This window comes from Sarcophilus harrisii, chromosome 5 (assembly GCF_902635505.1).
Source record: "Sarcophilus harrisii chromosome 5, mSarHar1.11, whole genome shotgun sequence".
In the NCBI taxonomy this organism is placed as follows: domain Eukaryota; kingdom Metazoa; phylum Chordata; class Mammalia; order Dasyuromorphia; family Dasyuridae; genus Sarcophilus; species Sarcophilus harrisii.
Window position 1 is genome coordinate 264,887,435 of NC_045430.1, and position 20,607 is coordinate 264,908,041.

The 20,607-nt window shown below is 41.5% G+C and overlaps 1 protein-coding gene and 1 long non-coding RNA gene across 9 annotated transcripts in view; both read left to right on the forward strand.

Annotated features, from left to right (window-relative positions):
• Positions 1-20,607, forward strand: part of RBMS3 (RNA binding motif single stranded interacting protein 3) — a 1,441,154-nt gene that overhangs the window by 173,724 nt on the left and 1,246,823 nt on the right. The window lies entirely within an intron of this gene.
• Positions 13,661-20,607, forward strand: part of LOC111721192 — a 42,627-nt gene continuing 35,680 nt past the window's right edge. The window contains exon 1 of the long non-coding RNA XR_004229483.1: positions 13,661-13,780. This is a non-coding gene — a long non-coding RNA (uncharacterized LOC111721192). The remainder of the gene's footprint in view (positions 13,781-20,607) is intronic.

The window sequence follows — 20,607 nt, forward strand, 5'->3', positions numbered from 1 at the left end:
GTGCACTGAGAACCAAAAGCGTAGGAAATTGCTGTGGAGGGTGTGAACTCAGCTACCCAGAGTCCAAATCCAGGACATTTCCATTGTTCCATGGGATCTGTGACATTTTGATATCCTTCTCCACCCCCAAGCCTCTCACCTTCCACTGCCCCAGAGTCCTTGCCACTTGTGTTTTTACCTCATAAACATTTATACATTTGTATTTGGAATTATGTTCTTTATATCTGTGTCTTTTTATAAACCCTGCCATCTCACTGTGAGCCAATGTTAGCACATGTTAGCATCGTGTATGTCTGGCCTGGGCAGAATTCGCTGACTGCAAATGCTTTTCTGGCATAATCATCAACATTTGCTATAAAGCTTTAAGGGGTTTTCTCATTGGAGGTTCCTAGTAACTTTAAATGTAAGAATTATAGGTGATAATGGTGTAACATAATGCTGGCACACAATGAGCCATTTTATAGAAGTTTTACACATTAGGAAACTGAGGATCAGGTACTATGTGTTAGAGGTGGGATTTGAACTCAGTTTCTCTGACTTCAGATTCAGTTCAACAGTCTATTTCAAGGTTGGCTGATTAGCATTTAAGGTCCTGCTTTAGGCATTTGAGATATAAAAATAAAAATGAAACAGCTCCGAATATGAACTGGACTCAGCCAACAAAATCCAAAGCAATATGAGAAGGAGGGTTAGTCAGTGGACTCGAGTGTGGAATAAAGGAAATTTTAATAGAAAAGGGGAGAATCACATACCAGGGGCAGCTAGGTGGTACAGGGGGATAGAGCACCAGCCCTGAAGTCAGGAGGACTTGAGTTCAAATTTGGCCTCAGACACTTCATACTTTTTAGCTGTGTGACCCTGGGCAAATCACTTACCCCCAATTGCCTCAGGGGAAAAAAGAATCACACACCCTTGAAGCCAGAAGGAGCCTCAGGCACTTTGAAGTCCAGCACAAACATGGACAAGACTCCCTTACACAACTTACCTGACAAGTGGCCTTTGATGGCTTCTGGTGAAATGAGCCCCCTCCTTCCCGAGAAGCTGGTGCTTCCCAACAAGCTGCCATCTGCCTTTCTGTCCTTCCACCCACTCACTGTTCCTCCTTTCCCACTCTGGGGTTAAACAAGACAAAGCCAATTTCCCCAAAGACCTCAGTCTGCTCTTCCAGGTTACACATCTTCAGTTCTTTTGACTGCTCTTCAAATAGGCTGATCCTGAGAAAACCTTCCCCGGCTTAGTCACTCTTTCTTGCTTCGGTGCTAAGGAGGCTAACAAATAAAGGGGCCAGGCTATCCAAAGGCACAAAGGTAGGAGACAGAATGCTAATTACAGGCAAGAGCTAGGAGCCTAGTCTGGCTGGCTCAGAGAGTGCGTGAAGGGGAAGAGCGTGACCTCAGTCTGGAAGACCTTGGCCCCAGAATCCCTGTGATCAGATCATCCGAGTTCACCAGACTTGGGTGACTCATGGGTAGGAAGCTGGTGAAAAGTGATGCAAGGGAAGCCACCAATGAGAAGCACCTGAGCTCCCACTGATTGACACTTCAGTGACTTCCCCTCCTCCTTTCAAGGGAGAGGCAGGTGGGAACTTTAAGTGTGGAGGAGTTGCCAGACATGGTTGTTGTTGTGAAGGAACGTTCTATTGGCGTGAAGAGTATGGGAAGTGTCATTCAGAAGTTATAATGATGTAAAAAGAAATCAATGATATTTAGTCATGAAAAAAAAGTAAGATGGGAACTAAGCTGGGAGAACCAGCAAAACTGGAAAATTAACTAGGACGAGCAACACACTCAGTAACGATCATTAGGTCTATTCATAGGAGCCAGGATTATCTATAGATGTCTACCAATTGATTCCACCATTATTCCAGATTTTTTATGCTGATCCCTTATGAAATATAAATGACTATTGTCCTTGACTGGGGAGCATAGTGGGTAGGGAAGGGGAGAAGTAGATAGCAATACTATCTGTTCCTCAGATCTGCTTTTTTCTGGAAAAGTGAGGTCAAATGACCCATTCTTCAGATCAAAGGAGGTCCTTCGTGGCAACGGGATTTGGCACTGTGTTCAATGGCTTTGTGTATCTGGACGCAACTAGCCAAGTGACTGACTTTATCCCAAAGGAAACCAGTAAAGAGCTTTTGGATAACTCACTGCCCTATATAAGACACTGGAAATATAGCCATCTTTTTCCAGCTACCCTTAAAGGATCACAGATTTTGTACCCTCTGATCCATGGAGGAAAATGCTTGAGTAGGTTTTGGTGCATTAAGGGGTTTCTTATGGCTCAGATTCCCAATAGAACAAATCTTTTATATACATTGATTATTATTTCTCTTAATGCCAATATTGAGTAGAAACATTTCTTTGCTTTTTCTGGCATTATTTATCTTCTAATATTTATATAGCCTTATTTATTACTTTATAAAGGAAAAACAAGCTATAATGGAAAAACACCTTCAGCCTGTCTTCTATGAGATGGGAGATAGCTATATGATAGATAGTTAGATATAGATACAGATATATGTACAAAGGAGATAAATGTAGATATTTATATTATATCTATTTATCTACATATCTATCTATATCTACATTTACATATATGCAAAGATATATATATATATATATATATATATATATATTTGTATATATTGCCTTTCCTTCCTCCCCAAGGGCAAGGTTAAAAACAATGAGCTTCTAAATTCACATGATAATCTTAGTCATGACGATTGCACTGCCATTATCCAAAGCAAATTGATTTTTATTAAAATATCACAAGGACTTCATGCATTTTGTGGGCAAGAACTTAAAATGTTCTGCTAATTTCAGATGCAACTCTTGAGCCCTATTTTGAGATTCTAGGCCCAGCTCTAGTTCTTGCCCAAATGATCTGTTAACTTGTAGAAAAAGAGATAGGTGTGGTATATATTGTTTAGGTTCAGTATAATATGGGAGGTGGCTACACTTGGGATACTTTCTAAAGGGGACTGGGAAGTATGTATATCATCTTTGCTTTGGATGTGTATTTTTGGTGAGTTGGAGGTTATTTGTTTCTAAATGAATGGATTTCATCTTTCCTTATCTAAAAGTGGAGATACTCAAGATTCGAATCAAGCCATTCTATCTTTGTGACCTTGGACAAATCACTTACATCTGTGCCTCAATTTCTTCATCAGCAAAATGAGAATGTTTGTCTAGATGGCTTTGAAGGTGCCCTTCAGTTTTTTATCTGCTGAATTAGTATCTAAAAGCCTAATTAGCTATTCCTTAATTAATTAATTAATTTTCTTTTTACAATTGTGAACTTTATCATTAAAAAGCCCCCACAAACATTTCAAAATACAGAGAGAAGCAAGAAAGAGAATTGTGTAAGAAAATATTAAATTGCATTCTTTTTCAAGAAAAAAAGATTAAGTTTCACAAGCAGTAACAAATCTACTCTGAAGGAAGCTGTTGTTTCTTACAGAAGTGTACAGGATTATAGGATTTGGATGAGATGTGAGGGATTGGCTTGCTCAATCTAGTTCAGTTTTATGGATAAAGCAGCTGAGATTCAGAAAACTCAAGCAGTTTATCCAAGGTCACACAGAACTGGGATTCAAAAGATCAGATGTCTTTGGATCATTGTTCTAGAGCTGGGATGAACTTTGGATACCTCCAGTTCAACCCTCTCATTTCAGAGACCATGAAGTTTGGTGACCCAGAGACCTAGAGCTTGGTGAATTGGGATTAGTAAATTGCATAGACAGTAGAATTAGGATTCCTTGCCCAGACCCTTTCACTTCACAGCCCATGCTCTCTAGTCTATAAATCACATGATAAATAAATGGCACAAGTGGAATCAGATCATCTAATCCAAAAGGATAGGGGAGTATACTTTTTTTTTAAAAGAATACTTTTTGGCTGCCCATACCCTTTGAGCCAGAAATAACATTGCTATATCTGTATCCCAAAGACTTCAAATAAAAGAAAGATCTAGCTATTGTTGAGTTGTTTTCAGGTATGTCCAACTCATTGAGACCTTATTTGGAGTTTTCTTGGGAAAGATACTGAATGGTTTCCTTTTCCAGCTGATTTTATAAAAGAGGAACTAAGGCAAACAGGGGTAAGTGAATTGTCCAAAATTGTGCAGCTAATAACAATTGTCCAAAAGTGTATAGCTAATAGGCCAGATTTGAGCTGAGTCTTCCTGATTCTAAGCCCAATGCTCTAACCATTATGCGACCTTGTTGCCCAAGGACCTACTTCTACAACAATATTTATGACAACCCTTTTTGTGGTAGCAAAGAACTGAAAATTGCGGGGATGCTTATTAATCAGGGAGTGGCTGAAAAAGTTGTGGTATGTGATTGTGATGGAATACTATTTATTGTGCTATAAGAAATGATGAGCAGGATGGTTTTAGAAAAACCTGTGAAACTTATATGAACTCATGCAAAGTGAAGTGGGCAGAACCAGAACAATACTGCACACAGCAACAGCAATATCTTAAGGAATATCCACAGTGAAAGATTTTGCTACTCTGTTCAAGACAATAATCCAAAAAAAAAAAAAATCCCAAAGGCCCATGATAGAAAATGTTATCTACCTCCAGAACAGAACTGATGAACTCTGAGTACAGACTGAAGATTTTAAAAAAATTTTCTTTGTTTTTCTTGCTTTTAAAAAAATATGGCTAATAAAATATAGAATGTGTTGTGCATGACTTCATGTGGATAATGAGTATCATAGTGCTTGTATTCTCAGTGGGTGGGGAAGGGGTTGAAGTTAGAGAATTTGGAATTCAATTTTTTAAAAAAATGAATGTTAAAAATAATAAATTTTTAAAAGGAGACTTTTACAGAGATCTCATCTCCTCTCTTCCAATCCTTATTTTCATACACACTTTCTTCTATTTTTTCTCTTAATGATTCATCATTTCATCATACCTTCAAGGACATTTTCATCCTGTTCAATACACTTGGCTTAAGTCCATCCCTACACAGACAGCTCATTTTAAGGGGACCTGGGACCAACTTATCCTCCCATTTTTTTTGTACCCATAGGTCAGGTCACATACGTGAGCCTTGGTTATCTCATTTGTAAAATGAGAAGTTCTGACCAGATGACCTTTGGATTTCCTTCTAGATAGAAAATCCTATGACTTGCTGATAACAGTCTCATTCAGCTCTTTGTTCAAAGTAAGTGTTCCATAAATATTTGTTGATTTTCTTTTAACCTGGTTCAGTCCTATAAATTTAGAAATGGAAAAGAACTGCTGCTCCTTGCTTCTGAAACTGATAAACATGCTTCCTATTTAGACAGATTTTATCTCAATTGGTATAAATGTCCTGATTTAAAAATTATAATGACAAGGACTCTGGGGGTCTTTGCTACTTACTCCAAGTATACTTGGAGCTATCTTATGGGGAAATACAAGACTAGAAGCCAGACCACCTGATCTGTTGCCCGTTTGGGGGCTACTTTTTGTGTTGGCGAGGCAAAAGCAAGATGACTGTTCTCTCTGGTTTGGGGTTTTCAGCCTCTCCAATGGGGAATACACTATCTAACTGTGGTATTGTTGTAAGGATTCCTAGGTAAAAGCTCATGACAGCTTGCCCTTGCAGGCAAGACAGATGGTCTTAGGTCATTGCTATTGCTTTGGTGTCCTCAGACAGAGGATGAGAGAGAGGGTAGAATGAGTAATGGAGAGGATACACTCACACAGAAGGAAGAAGGACAAGAGATGAAGTAAAAGCAAGAATATCTCTTTAATTGGTGAGATTCTCAAATCTGGTGATTCAATCATCAAAGAGAAAAAGGGTGAAGATAACAAATTAACATCATCTGTGTCTTATTTTATTTTTATATCTATTGTTGAATGTTTCTCTGTTATATTTTAATTTGATTGGGCAGTACTAGTCCAAACAGCTTTGCTCTACTACACACCCAAGCAGCAATCAGCTAGCCCTTCCTTGTAACATAAGGGAGTCCTTTATTTTCTGAAGTAGTTCATTTCATGTAGATCTAAAACTAGGAAGCTGTGATCCTAAGACAGCTCATTTGTCTCAAAGTTTTGCTTTATATCATACCCCAATTTGCTCCCTGTCCCCTACCCCAACTTTCACGCACTGCTTCATGTTTTGCCTTTAAGAGTTAAACCCTTCTTTTGTATATCAGCCCTCCAGAAACTTAATGAAATCAGACCTTCTCCAGACTGAGTATCCTCAGCTTCCTCACTTTTATGCTTACAGGACCTGAAGAGCTTTCCCTTCCCATCCTGCTTTCCCTCTTCTGAAAGTTCTCCAGCTTATCCATATCCTTCTTCATCTCTGACATTCAGAGTTAACCCAAACCTTAAAACACTGTAAATGTGAGCAATTGTCACAATTATATTATCATCATCCCCATCATCATTATCATCATCATCATCAGCAGCAGCAGCATCCACTTGACCTGTACAAAGTCAAAGACAGAAAAGAGAAAGAATTGAAAGGATAAAACTCTCCCTGAAAGAGGTTTGTTTTTTTTTTTGAACAGTGATTTTAGAATGCAGGGAGAAGATGACGTAAACCTTAGGAGTGGGACAATAAGTTATTTACTTTGGAATAAATTGAAGCAAAAAAAAAAATGAGACATGCTGGCTGATATTTACAATGATACTGTTAGACAGAGGAAGGTTTTAAACCGTTTATTTCCTCAAATCCCCTCTCCTTGGTTACCAAGGCATAGTTAGTGCCTACTTGGCCTTAAGAGTCCTTATTAAAATGTTCTCTGTCTACATCAGGTCCCTGCATTGATTGTGGGTTCCTGGATATTTAGAACCAAGGGCATGTTAAGAGAACCAAGGTGAAGCAGAGGGAATGTTGTACAGTATCCCAAGTATAGCGGGCACTGGTAACAGTTCAAGTCTTTCGAAAACATAGAGACAGTAGTTTTGTACTTATTGAAAAAAAAAGAATTAGTTAAAATATAAAGCTACCAAAAAGCTGAGATGAATTCCCTCCCTAGCACTACCTGAGATGTGTGTCCTAGAATCTCTGTGTCCTACTTCCTTCCTCCCCAATGGATGGGATCTATATTGATATAGATATAGATTATGGTATTTTCCTTAGGAGCAAAAATGTCTCGTTACAGCCAGTTACTCAGTCTTTTTGGGCTTATTTACTGTTTTCATATAAATGTCAGTAAAGCCAATACCAGTCATTTGTGTCTTAGGAAATTGAGGGAAATTGATCCCTTTGCTTCTTAATTTCCACCAGAGGTTCCAGCCTTCACTGTAACATCCATGACAAATTATATAGAATGAATTTGTATGTGTCACGAAGAATAGACTTGTGTGGCATTAAAAATATATGTTTATAAGAAACCATCTTAACAAGGGATGTTTATTCTTGCTCTTCTCCCTCCCAAGTGACCACCAAACTTTTCTACACGAAATCCTAGCCCTAAATGTCACCTCAATCTACTTATTTATATTTGAATGTTTCAGCTAGATTCATGCATATAGTTTAGTTCCTGAGTTTAGTATTATTATTAACATAATGAACCACAAAATGGTTATATCATGGAAGGAGACATAATTCTAGCTTCTCTGTAGGATGCTGGGTACAGGTGAGATTCAGTTATTGACTCAAATGCTTCTCGATGTTGCATGAATCATTAGCAAAACATTTTGCCAGTTTCCTCTCCAATTCAAGCCTCTTCCAGTGTTTCTTAACAGAAGCCATTCCATATTTCTTAATAGAAGCCATCAAATATTTACCATAAAATGAGAACTCCATTCACCCTTCCAAACACAAGTCACGTGCTTATAAGCTTTTTATAAAGCAGAGATCTTATGTTACGATGGTTGTGTGTGTGTGTGTGTGTGTGTGTGTGTGTGTACATACACAACCTATTATTATTTTCCATCTTTGTCTATTTCTGGGCCTATGTCTATGTCTAGCTATATATACACCCAAGAAAATATATGAGGGGCAAGAAAAGAAGGTATAAAGAGCAACTTGATATTGATTCACTGATCATTGAATAAGTCATCTAATGGCACTGTAACATTCCCATCACCTTTATTGATCACTGGGAAATCCTTTCCCTCATTTCCACCTGACTGCCTTTGTCATGTACTACAAATATGTATAGATTCAAGCTATGAGTGTGGAACTGAGTCAAAGGTTAATAATGATCAATAAAGGGCATGTAAACAGTATAATAAATAATATGGAGGTACTTGAGGTAGGATGCAGATAGGATGTTATAGGAGTTAAGAAAGTTAATAAAATGGGAAGCTGGAGTGTGTGAGGAAATATTGTTATTCAGAATGAAGTCTTCCCTCAAGGTAAGACTAGGAATGGAGAGGACAGGGCAGCAATGATCTAGGTATATGTAAGTAAGTCTTCTTTCTTCTTCTTCCTTCTTCCTCTTCTTCTTCTTTTTCTTTCTTTCTTTCTTTCTTTCTTTCTTTCTTTCTTTCTTTCTTTCTTTCTTCTTCTTTCTTCGTTCTTCTTTCTTTTTTCTTCTTTGTTCTTCTTTGTTCTTTCTTTTTTCTTCTTTGTTCTTCTTTCTTCTTTCTCCTTCCTTCTTCCTCTCTGTGGCCAGAACACCCAGATATGGAGTATTTTCTGGGGGAGATCCAGGTTTCTATGAGTAAAGCTTAGTTTTCAGGAAGTCTTCCTCAAATAATTAGAAGATGGCTCCTACTGAGTTCCACCTCATACATTAAATAAACATATCCTTTGTGAATACCACATTCTCACCAGCTGTTATTTGTCTGTTCTGCTTTGATGCTGTTGGTGAATATATGATTTCTGGTTCCCATTGTTCTTCATCCCCTGTGATTTTGTCTATGTCTCCGAGTCAGCCTTCCAAAAAGGATCCCCCATATACTGTCAAGGACCTGTTATAGACAAGCACATCATCAAGGGAGATTACAATCTGTCTATAAATTATGTAGTCTTAGAAATCTGCCTTTCAGACAAGTGGTGACTTTACCTCTGTAACTCACCTCTAAGTGTCAGGAGGAGGAAGTGAGCCTAGTCCTCCTGATTCCAACTCTAACACTGTCAACATGTATGTATACATATAAAAATAGAGTCCAGAAGCCAGTAAGTCCTGTATTCAAGTCACTCGCCTGATGTGCTTACTGAATAACCCTGAGGAAATCACACAAACTCTCAGGATTCTAGGCAACTCTCTATTTAGACCCTTTAATTTGCTGAGGTACCAACTCACACTGGGAGACAAAGTTTTTTCCGTGGCAGTTTCTCCCAAGGAAAGTGGAGGGCCCGGCTCTGTTCCTATATCCTGACTTTTGGTATGATTCATTACTGTCTCTCTTGGATTGCAACTCAAAAGGCCACATAGATTCAACTTATGCCATACAGTGCCATGAACAAACAGACACTTCATAAATACTTGAGGCGATGGCAGTGGAAGGAGATAAGAAAAACTTCATTATCTTTTAAATGTTTTAAAGAATGTTTTCAATGTATTTGCTGCCACAGGAACGTTTTTTCTAATAAAAAAAAATTAGAGAGGAAAAATGAGGTCGTGTTCACAGGATATTGAGCTCCTCTGAACAAAGGCACTTGTTAAATTAAAGTCATTATTAAAAGATCTGTCTTTGGTGCTAGGTTCTAGAACAGTCAGCTGTTAGATCCTCTGCAAATTGTACTCAAGTCAGTGAGGAGGCTGAGGAGAAAGAGAAAGCCAGATAAAAGGGAAGGTGAGAGGTGGCCCACCCAGGTTTTGAGCCTTGAGAGAAGACGGAAATCTCTGCGCTCCCAATGCCCATCTTTTGAGAGAATGCACCTGGCTTTGGATCTGATGAATAGAGTTCAAAACCAATGTGTAGAAAATGGTTTTCTTGACTCAGTTGGACCTTCGCTGCCTCTTGTTTCTCATCTTGTGCTTTCTTGCTGTTATCTCTGCTTCCTGCACTCGAGGATGGAGATACATAGGCCCACTTTCTTTTCCTCTCACATCACCATCTGTGACCTACCTCCAGACCTTGGTATTGGCTGTCCCTCCTGTCTGAAATGCTTCCCCCTCACATCCGCCTTCCAGCTTCCCTAGCTTCTTTCAAGACTCATTTTCACTTCCTGCATCTAGTATCTAGTGGTCAGTGTGTTAAATATTGGGGATAACAAAGGGCAAAAGACAGTGGCTGTCCTCAAGGAGCTCCCGATCTAGAGAGATCACCTTATCCACTCTGCAGTTAGCTTGTACGCTCCTGGGTATTTACATATGGCCTTACCTATCAGAAGGTGAATGAGGATTGGAACTATTTTGACCTTTCTTTAAGCCCCTAGTACCTGACACAAAGTAAGAGATGGATAAATATTAGTTGACTTCAAATGGATTAATTTCTTCCCTTCTACATTTACTGGCTATATGACATAGGGAAATTGTTTCCTCATCCCTAAAATGGTGATAATGTCTTTAGCATTTGCTATTGTACAAGCTATTGTGCTATTGTAAAGCCCAAGGGGGATAATATGGGTGAATTCTTCAGCGACTGCTGTCGAAATACTATATAAATATTGTGATTCCATAGATGAGCATTTCACCAGAGAGGTTGTACTAGTGTAGGTGGGGTGAGCCCTACCTATGGAGCTGGACTCTGTGACTCTGCGAAGGACATGATGGGTGATAGAAGGGCTCTTGCTAGGTGTAGTCCAGGTAATTTGAGGACGGTCTCCATTGCATCAGGATTGAGCAATTAGGTAATTGGGAATCATGAACTGATTCCTGAAATGAGAGAAACCAATGTACAAGTGTTCTTTGGAGAACCTACTCTGGTCATTTGGGAACAGAATTAGGAACTATCCAAATGCTGCTGTCATCTAGGGAAATAGCAGATGGTCCTGCTGCATTGGCTGCAGAGAATACTTGTACTGAGCACAGTTGTTCTCACCAGCAGGAATACAGCTTGTCTTTAGAAAATTCACTGCTTCCTCTCTGTCTTTCTTTTCTCTCGTTCTCTCTGTCTTTTTTTTCTCTGTTTCTTTGTCTCTTTTTTCTGTCTCTTTCCCTCTGTCCCTCCTTCCCTTTCTCTCTCTCCCCCTCTGTCTCTGCCTCCCTCTCCTCCCTCCTCTGTTTGTCTTCCTCTCTGTGTCTCTCTTTGTTTTTCTTTGTCTATCTGTCTCTGTCTCTGTTTCTCTGTCTGTGTCTGTCTGTCTCTCTCTTTCTCTCTGTCTCTCTGTCTCTCTCTCTCTCTCTCTGTGTGTGTGTGTGTCTCTCTCTGTGTCCTTCTCACTCTGTCTTTGCCTCTTTCTATTTCTCCTTGCTTCTCTATCTCCATTTAAAACTGTTTTGGGCGCTCTGATTCTAAGGTGTGGAACAGGTGCTGATCCGATCTACACTGATAGAAGTTTCCTCATTGACTGTTCCTAATAGCACTGAAATTACTAGTTGAGTTCAAAATGTATGCTTTTAAATTATTTTTAAGATACCCTCATGATCACTGAAGCTGCACAACTGAAGAAAAGCACCCAAAACAGCAGCCTGGTTTGATGGTCAGTGCAACATTCTGTACTCATATCTGCAAGCCCCCCAACCCCCCTTCACCCATCTGAGGAAGAAAAGAACCCGTGTTTATTATTGCCCAGCATTCTCCTTGTTAATGCTCTTTATTATTGCCCAGCATTCTCCTTGTTAATGCTTTTTTCTTTTCCTGGTAGAACACAAACCCCTTGAAGGCAGAGGAGGTTTCATATTCCTCAAGCCTTGCAGGGTTCCTGGCACATAGTAGGCAGCTGTTAAACGCTCATTTGATCACTCCGGTATATTGTTCTCCCCTTCCTGTTTGCTGAGATCTGCATCCATTTATACCCGTTGCCTCGTGTCTGTGTTTTCTCCTGTTGTTTCTCACAGTCCATTCTCCTGTAGCCAAAAGCCGTAGTTTGTTGGGCTCGCCGAGGAACACTCGTTTTGTTTCCAGTTCTCTGCTGCCATAGAAACCAACCCGCTAGTTTTAACCGTGAAAAACGAGGCGCTTGGCCCACCCCACAGAAACTGGGGAAGAAAGGACTTGCAGGGGCTCCCCTGAGTGGGGGACTCGGGACCAGCCATGGGGATTATTTTTTATTATTCTACTAGACAAGGTGGTACCGTGGGCAAGAGCCCGAGCCTGGGAGCCCGGAGGACGAGTTCAAAGGCGGCCTCAGACACTCGCTCACTGTGATTTCTCCAGAATCACTATTTGCCTCAGTTTCCTTCCCATACAAACAGGGGACACCAGCCCTTTCCCAGGATTTTCGAAATCAGGGTGTCGGTCAGGTGCTTTGCAAAGCCCGAGCCGCTACTTCCTAAAGGCTCTCCCGGGCTCTGGAGGGAATCCTGGAGGCGGAGTCCAGGATCTTCCTCCCGAGGGTAGCCTTCCCAAAGGGGGCGCCCCGCCCATCTTCTTCCGCCAGCCTTTTAAACGGGCCTGGCCCCAACGCCGCCTGGCGGTGACTGACGGCCCGCGCCTCGTTTGGCCTTGGCCTTTGTAGCTCGTCTCTTGTTCGCGTCCGTGTCTTCTCCGAGGCAGCGCGGCCGGGTCCGGAGGGGGCGGCCGGCGCTGGGCAGGAAGCGGGCTCAGCGCCCGGTCCCGGTAACCAGCCTGAGCTGCGGGGTTGAGTGGAGTCTTTTCCAAGCAGGCCCGGCCGCCCCTCAGCGGGGGGCCGGAGCTGCCGGGAGAAGGCCCGCTGGGAGGCCGGGGGGGCGCCTCCTCTTCCCCGCCCCCACGCACCGCCCGCCCGGCCCGGGCTGGAGGTGCCGGCGGGAGGACCCAGGGGCACGGGGAGGTTTCGGGGATTTGGCCAGGGGAGGCAGCCTTTGGGAGAGGGGGGGGGTGGGGGGAGGGAGGAGGGAGGGGGAAGGAAGGGGGAAAAGGAGAGAGGAGAGAGAGAGAGAGGAGAGAGAGAGAGAGAAGAGAGAGAGAGAAAGAGAGAAGAGAGAGAGAGAAGAGAGAGAGAGAGGGAAGAGAGAGAGAGAGAGAGAGAAGAGAAGGAAGAAGAGAAGAGAGAGAGAGAGAGAGAGAGAGAAAGAGAGAGAGAGAGAGAGGCAGGAGAGAGGAAAAGAGAGAGAGAGAGAGAGACAGAGAGAAGTTCCTTACTAAGAACATGATGGAACCTCCAAAGAAGGGTTTTGAATCTGGAAAAAGCCACCAGGATCCAAAGATAAAGGAAGCTGTAGAACCACAACCCTTCCGCCTTATAGGGATGAGGATGGAACCAAAAGGTCAAGGGCTAAGGGCACCGTCTCCCCTTTGAACAAGACTCTTTAATGGTTGGTTTTTAAAAATTATTTTTAGGACTAAAAAGCCTGCTCTTTAGTTTGATATTCAAAGTCCTCAACCTCCACATCCCCCCTCCAACTTTTCCAAGGTACCTTAAGTAGTTGGTAGTCTAGCTGGAGTAAATCCAGCTCCTATGATTCCAGTTCTGCCATCTTTCCCACCTTGCAGGGTACTTGATCAATTCCAGTATATGCTAGATTCTGAAGTCCTTTTGAACAAATCTGTTTGATAATTTGTTCGGTAAAACGAGGGTGTCCCAAAAGTCTTGGTGTAGTTTTAAGCCAATTCAAAACCACACGGAGATTTTTAGGACACTGTAGAAGCCTGATCATCAGATAGGAATGTTGGCCGGTTGCCGGATCTAGGGGTCCCAGAATTCGGGAGTCAGCCCGCGGAAAGAAGGGTGAGCTGTTACTTTCGGCCCTGTTGTTCAAGTGATCTGGGTCAGCTGGCTCCTGATGATCTACTCTCTTCTTCCAGGAAGGAACTTTTGTAGGCTCGAGTCTGTCCCAGCTCATGAGGAGTAAGTGGCTTTGCTCCATTCCCCAAATAGAGATCAATGACTAATTTATTCTCTCATCCCTACCTCCAGTCCATTTCTACGGCCTCTGTTGTGAGGTAGCCGGAATGATTAATGATATGTTGCCAGTATTAATGCCTCATATTTTGGTACTCAAATTACAGGAGCCACTTCGAGCCAAGCTTTTACTGGGTTAGCAGGGAGAGATGGGAAGATATTGAAGAGGCAGGTGATTGGCCCAGAGTGTCTACTTCTTTCAATTTCCCCATAAATCAATTGTGAATGATTTTATTTTTGCCACTGTAATTTTTCACAGGGTTTGGACTTGGGTAAATGAGCATCCTGTCCTGGAGTAAAACTGTGATTTTCCTAGATCTTGTTGGAGAGAAGATCAAGATTTATGAAGGGGCTTAGAGGGAAATATATTGCATTTCTTCCCTTTCTTTTGTGAGTTCCTCTTCCATAAGCACCTCCCCTCTCCCCTTACATCTGCCCTGATTAGTCTCGACTTTCCAGCATGACATGTGGCCTTTTGGAAGGGGGAGAGTCCAGGGCGTTGATCTACTTTCCAGGCAGTTTATGATTATAAACATGTGCTTGATATTATATAAAAGAGTGCTGTAGCCTTCGTACTGGTCTCATCAGAATGAATCCTTCTCCATCTCCAACTTAATTTCATTTCCTGCTAATGATGCCTTCAGAAACAAAAGACAACTGAAATAATATTATAATGCTAGTATTTTATGCTATCTATTATACTATTAAGTGCTACTATATACTAAACTACTAAAAATGTTAGCTCCTTGAGTTTTATAGTACAATCCTGGGAAATGGGTGTTATTATTCTCATTTACCAGTTGAGAAAATTGAGGGAAAGAGAGGAAGTCATTTGTCAAACATCACATATCAAGTAAGTTTCTGAAGTCAAATTTGAAGTCGATTTCTTGACTCCCGGTCCAGAGTTCTGTACACTATGGCACTCCTCTAGCCGCCTGAACTGTATGAGCATGGCTATTGCCAACTCCCCCAGGAAGGCTGGGCCATATTTAATGTTGAGAATAGTTCTTGGTGGGGTAGCTAAGGGTGTGTGTGTGTGTGTGTGTGCAAATAATACAAATGCAAATTATATATATATATATATATATATATATATATATATATAATACACACACATATATATATATATATATATATATATTAATTACTTCCCCTTTGCCTTCTCCAAACCCCAACAAATTTTCTCCTCATACCTTCTCCCCTACCTTTGTGAGAATGGAAGGTCTTGAATCTTGAGGGCTGGGACTTTGAAAACTTTTTTTATCTTAGTTTTTGTCATTATGGCACTGGAGAGGCTAAATACTCTGTGAGAGACCACATGTGAGAGACAGGACATGGACCAGGTCATATTCACCACGCCTCTCTCCACTCAACCATGTTGTCTATAGAAAATGGCCAATAAATGTCTGCTGAATTAATAGTAAATGTTAATGAAATATAGATGGACTCATTGAATCTAACAGTTGGTTTCCTATGTTCTAAAACCTCTCCTGACCTGGTCTTTGGCCATCCAAGTCCTGGCTTGACATGGTGCCTCCCAACATGGGCCTACCAAATTAATCATCTTTCTAGACCTATTGGGTTCCTCCCGCCTCCAATCCCATTCATCTCTGCTGATGATCTAATTTACAATTTAATTTGTGTGAGAAAATAGTTCCTCAATGAAGACCACTTAATTCTATGCTTCCTTTTCTCCCAGTTCTCATGTTTTATATTTTAAATTTCCTTGAGGGCAGAGACTTTTTGAGTTTTAAGTTTGTATCCTCAGTGCATATCACATAATAGGCCCTTAATAAAATCTTGTTGATTGATCAGGTCGTTATTTCAGGGATTGCCAAGGTGGATTGGATCAGGTAGAAACTCATCACATGAGAGTAATTCTTCAAGAAAAATGGAATAAAATGAATAAGACATCTCTAATTGGAAGAAAGATGGAAGATCTTCCGGGGGAGGGGGGAGAAGAAGGAGAAGGAGGAGGAGGAGGAAAGAGAAGAGGACTAAGGGTAGCATTGAGAAACTGCCTTCATTTCAAAGGGGAAAGAGTAGACTGAGAAGTGGGGGTGGATTGGTCATGTCAGGGAAGGCCAGTGTTGTGGAAAATGAGAGAAGAGAGGTCCAAGAAGGAGGGGTGGTCACTGGGGTCAAATACTACAAGAAAATGTGAGGATGAAGAAGAAATTGATCATTAGACTGCTCAAACAGGGGCTTATTGACATCTCTCTGAAATCCTGAGCTAGAAGTTGTGTAGTTTGGTTGCATCGTGTGTTAAGTAGGCTTTTAAGGGTTAGCTTGGCAACCTAGCAACCACTTATAACATGGTTTCTATGGAAAAATCTGTTCCAAGTTCACAATCACCAATTTACAAACACTTGGAATACAACTTATTCCTAAACTGGGGATTGCCTTTGTGTATGTGTGGGTGTGTACACACACACACACACACACAGTCCATAGAAATGCAGTTGGTTCTTTTTTCCTCCTTTAAAGAGAATCTAGGGCATTCTTATTAACACTAGAGCATGTTCTGGGATTTGTGTTCCCATAGGGATGTAGTTGCCTTTCTTTATTCTTGTGTCATTTTTTATCAGTCCAGATGTACTAGGAAACACTAATAATATTGACCTGCTTGGACTTGCTAACAACTTTGAATTAACCAATTAGTGAATTAAAGGTTAACAATATATAGCTCAGGGACATAGAAGTGGAAGAGACCTAGAGACCAGTTAGTCCAGTTCTCTCACATTTCAAATGAAGAAACTGAGGACAATATGAGACACAGGGACTCCCAGGGAAGCTGTGAATAATAAAAACCAGATCCAAGCTCCGATGTCTCGACTCAAAGCCCAGCACCCTTTTTATGGCACTAAGTCTGAATTTGATCACTTCTATTCTTAACCCAATTAAAAACCATTATACTACAGACTCAGTCATTGTTGGGAGCTGTTACCCTAGACTGACAAAATGACAAATTATTTTTGTGTTTTAAATTTGTTTACCAGGCTAATTGTTCCTTTTAAAAACACCTTTGTACAACAATTACAATGATAATGATAGCTAATGTTTATTTAGCTCTTAAAGGTTGGCAGAGTGCTTTACAAATATTATTTCATTTGAGCCTCACACAACAATTCTTGGAGCTAGGTGCTCTTATTATCCCCATTTTACAGATGATAATACTGAAGAAGGCAGTTTAAGTGACTTGTCCAGGATACTGAATGTCTGAAGTGGGATTTGAATTCAGATCACTGTGACTCCACCTCAAGTCCTCTATCCACTGTGCCATTTGGTTTAGTTGCCTTCGAATGTTCTTCAATCCCTTAATGATGATACTTCTAATCTCAACCTACAAGAAACTGTAATTTTACTATAGAAATGTCATTGACCAATTTGGCTGAACCCCAACCCCCAAGCAGACGGTGCTTATTGCCTTTATTTGTTTAAGTGTTTTATTGATTTTTTTTTCCTGTTTTTGACGTCACTATCTCTACTGAGTGACTCTCCTGTAAACCTTGGCACACTCCAGAGACGTTGTCAGTATGAGTTACGGTCAAATGGGAATCCCAGAGATGGAACTCTTCTGGCCCTAAACCAAATATGAGTCTTACAAACATGAGAATTGTGCCTTCTCACTGTTGAATGCCAGTGTGTATCTGAGTTCGTTCCCATCATGGGCAGGCTATCCAATGACTGATGACACAGAGCTGGAAGGGACCATCAGAGGTCATCCAGTCCAGTCTTCTCATTTTACTGAAGGGAAAATTGAGGTCAAATACACTGTCTGCACTTGTACACAAAATGAGAACAGATTCAAGATTCAAGGTCAGCTACTCTGACCCAGAATCCCATGCTCTTTCTGTCATGCCCAGCTTCTTTTTCTTGATGGGGAAGCAAAAAGAAGTTTCTCAAAATTAAGCCATCTCCTGATGAAAGCTCATTGAACATTGTTCAAATCCTTCTGGTGAGTTGGTGCCCACTACCACAAATAAGGAACAGTCATCTGCTGTGTGCCCAGTCCTGTGCTGGATTTTGCGATTACAAATTAAAAGAAGGGAACAGTCCATTTTTTCCACTAGTTTTTATCATTAGTTAAATTTTTCTGGTGGAGAAAGAACTGCCCCCTGAGTCTCCACACATGTTTGGTAGGGTTTTCTGATCAGTAGAAAAGAGTAGCCTTTGGTGTATCTACGGAGAGGGCTCTGATACTTCAAGCCATTGAGCTTGACTCCCCACTTCAGGTGGAGGTTGAACCTGATGGTTTTTAAAGACTGTGAACACCTAAACATAATTACCTGGCATTTTTATTCATGGTGTTCAGGTCAATCAGTTTAATTAAATTAACCTTTATTAAGTATCTATGATATTCCTGAAGCAGCAAGGATTATGCTACAATGCTCTACCATCACTATGTTCCCTCAGACTCTGGGAGAGGGAGCCCAAGACTCTGAACCTGAGAGTCTTGGGAAGAGCAGCCCTTCCACACCCAGCTCCAGACCACCAGCTCTGTCTCTAACCTGATCTTCACAGCCATCGTGGAGAACGGGGAACAATACTGTGGAGATACAGTCAATCTCCTCAACAACTACAGTCTACTGCAGCCCTCGGCAGAGTCAGATTGTTCAAAATCAGAAAAAGTTATGGATTTTACCAGTGGAAGCCACATTATAGAAGCCTTATCATCTACTTTGCTGCTGCCCCCTGAGGATCATGGACCTTTCCATTTGACTAGCTGCTAAAGCCTCCTATTTGTGGTTACCCATGATAAAACAGGAACTCTCTGAGAGCAGGGAGACTTGCTTTTCTATTTGTATTATTATCACTTTGCATATTGTAAATGCTGAATAAATATTTACGCATTCATTCATTCATATGTTGGGCTCTGGGAGAAGCCACCAAGGCTACTATGGTGTCTGTGCCTTCCTGGCCCTGCACTTTTCCCATCTTCTATGTCTTCTTTTAAATTTAATGCCCATTGATGGGCACAATCCACACAATCATTACCTCAATTTCTCATTATCTGCTCACAAGGTAAAATATACTCTAGGACTCAGTGGTAAATTCTCCCTTCTCTTTTCACATAGTTCCCAAACTGACCTCTAACTTAGGGCCATGTGCTTACTCCCTGATGCCCTATCCACACTGTACAACTAGAACCAGTTCCTTTGGAGCCTTCCAGCAGTGGGGAGAAGCAGGGAATCTTCCCACATGAAGATATCGCCTCGTCCGGCTTAGTCAGCAGTATCCCAGGCCCCTGATAGTGGGATGGAATCTGAGTTGTACATTAGGAAGATTACTTTGGAAGCCACATGAAAACTGGTTTGCAGGGAACACAGACTAGGGGCAAGAATATAATTAAGGAACTACCGCAGTTGGCCAGGAAAGAGCTAATGGGGGCAGAGCTGGGGTGGGAGGTAAGGAGTGATAGGAAGGAGAAACTTGATACAAGAGATTGATGTGGGGTCCAGATGAGGGGGATGTGGACGTCCACACAACATCAAACAACATGGCTGGAGGTAGGAAGGAGAGTTAGAGAGGAGAATAAAATCTGGAATAGAAGAGAGACAGTCTGGAACAAGGCAGAGACCTCTGGATTTGGAGTCTGGAAGCATGGATGTAAATCACCTCCCAATCCCTTGCCACCTGGGAGGTCAGGAGCAAGTCACTTAGCCTCTCCATTCAGTTTCTGCAAACTGCTTGAACTGTCTCCCTTACAGGATTGTCTTGAGTTCAGGGCTTTGCAGACTTTGGCAAAGAAAACCTTGTAGAAATGGGAGTGGTTGTTATCTTTCCTGTTAGTTTTCCCATTGCTTTCCCTTCTGAATTCTATAATATAGCCAAACTGACCCCTGGCTGTTTCCACTCCCGGAGCTCCATCACCTGCCTCTGGGAGATTGCCCCAGCTTCCCCTTTACCCGGGGGCCCTCTCTCTTTGAGAGACCGCTGTCTCTTAGCATCTTGAGCTCCCTTCAAGGCTGAGCTCACATGCCAATTTCTACATGAAATATTTCACAGTCTTTCCATTGTTGGTACTCACCAAGCAAATTTCTTTATTTATGTTTTATGTTAATTTATCTGGGATGCTGTTGTTTCATCCTAATTGAAAGGAAACCTCTCTAGGGGAAAGGGTAGATCAGTTTTGTCTTTGGATTCCTCATGTTTAGGGCACTTCCTTGTACAGAGAAGGTATTTACTAATTTCTTTTTTGAATTGAATTAATTTTTTAAAAAAGAATCAAAGAAGAAAGACAGAGACACAGAGAGAAAAACAGAGACAGAAGGAGACAGAGACAGAGAGACAAAGACCTAGAGAGTGAGATTGAGCAAGCAAGAAGGGGGTGTGAGGGGAAAGGAGAGGGAGGAAGGGAGGGAGGGAGGAAAGAGAAGAAACTAATACTAGTTTCTGTCAGAGCTGCAAAGCTGACTCCATGCTGAATTGATGGCTCCATCAGATAGACCTGCTGGTATAGAAATGGCACCCTACAGAGAGAAGAAAGTCATTTGAGGTCATAGAACTAGCAGAATAGAAGAGAAGGTCAGCTGTATCCACAACAGACCAAAGCCTCTTGACTGTGTTGAGAATGTAGAAACAGAAAAATGGGGAGGGGGAAGAAAGGAAGTAAGAAGGGAGAAAGAAGGAAGAAAGGAAGGAAGAAAAGGAAGGAAGGAAAAAAAGGAAGGAAGGGATTGAAGGAGGCAGGGAGAGAGGGAAGAAGAAGAGGAAAAAGGGAGAGAGGGAGGGAGGGAAGGAAGAAAGGGAGAGAGAAGGAGAAAGGGAGG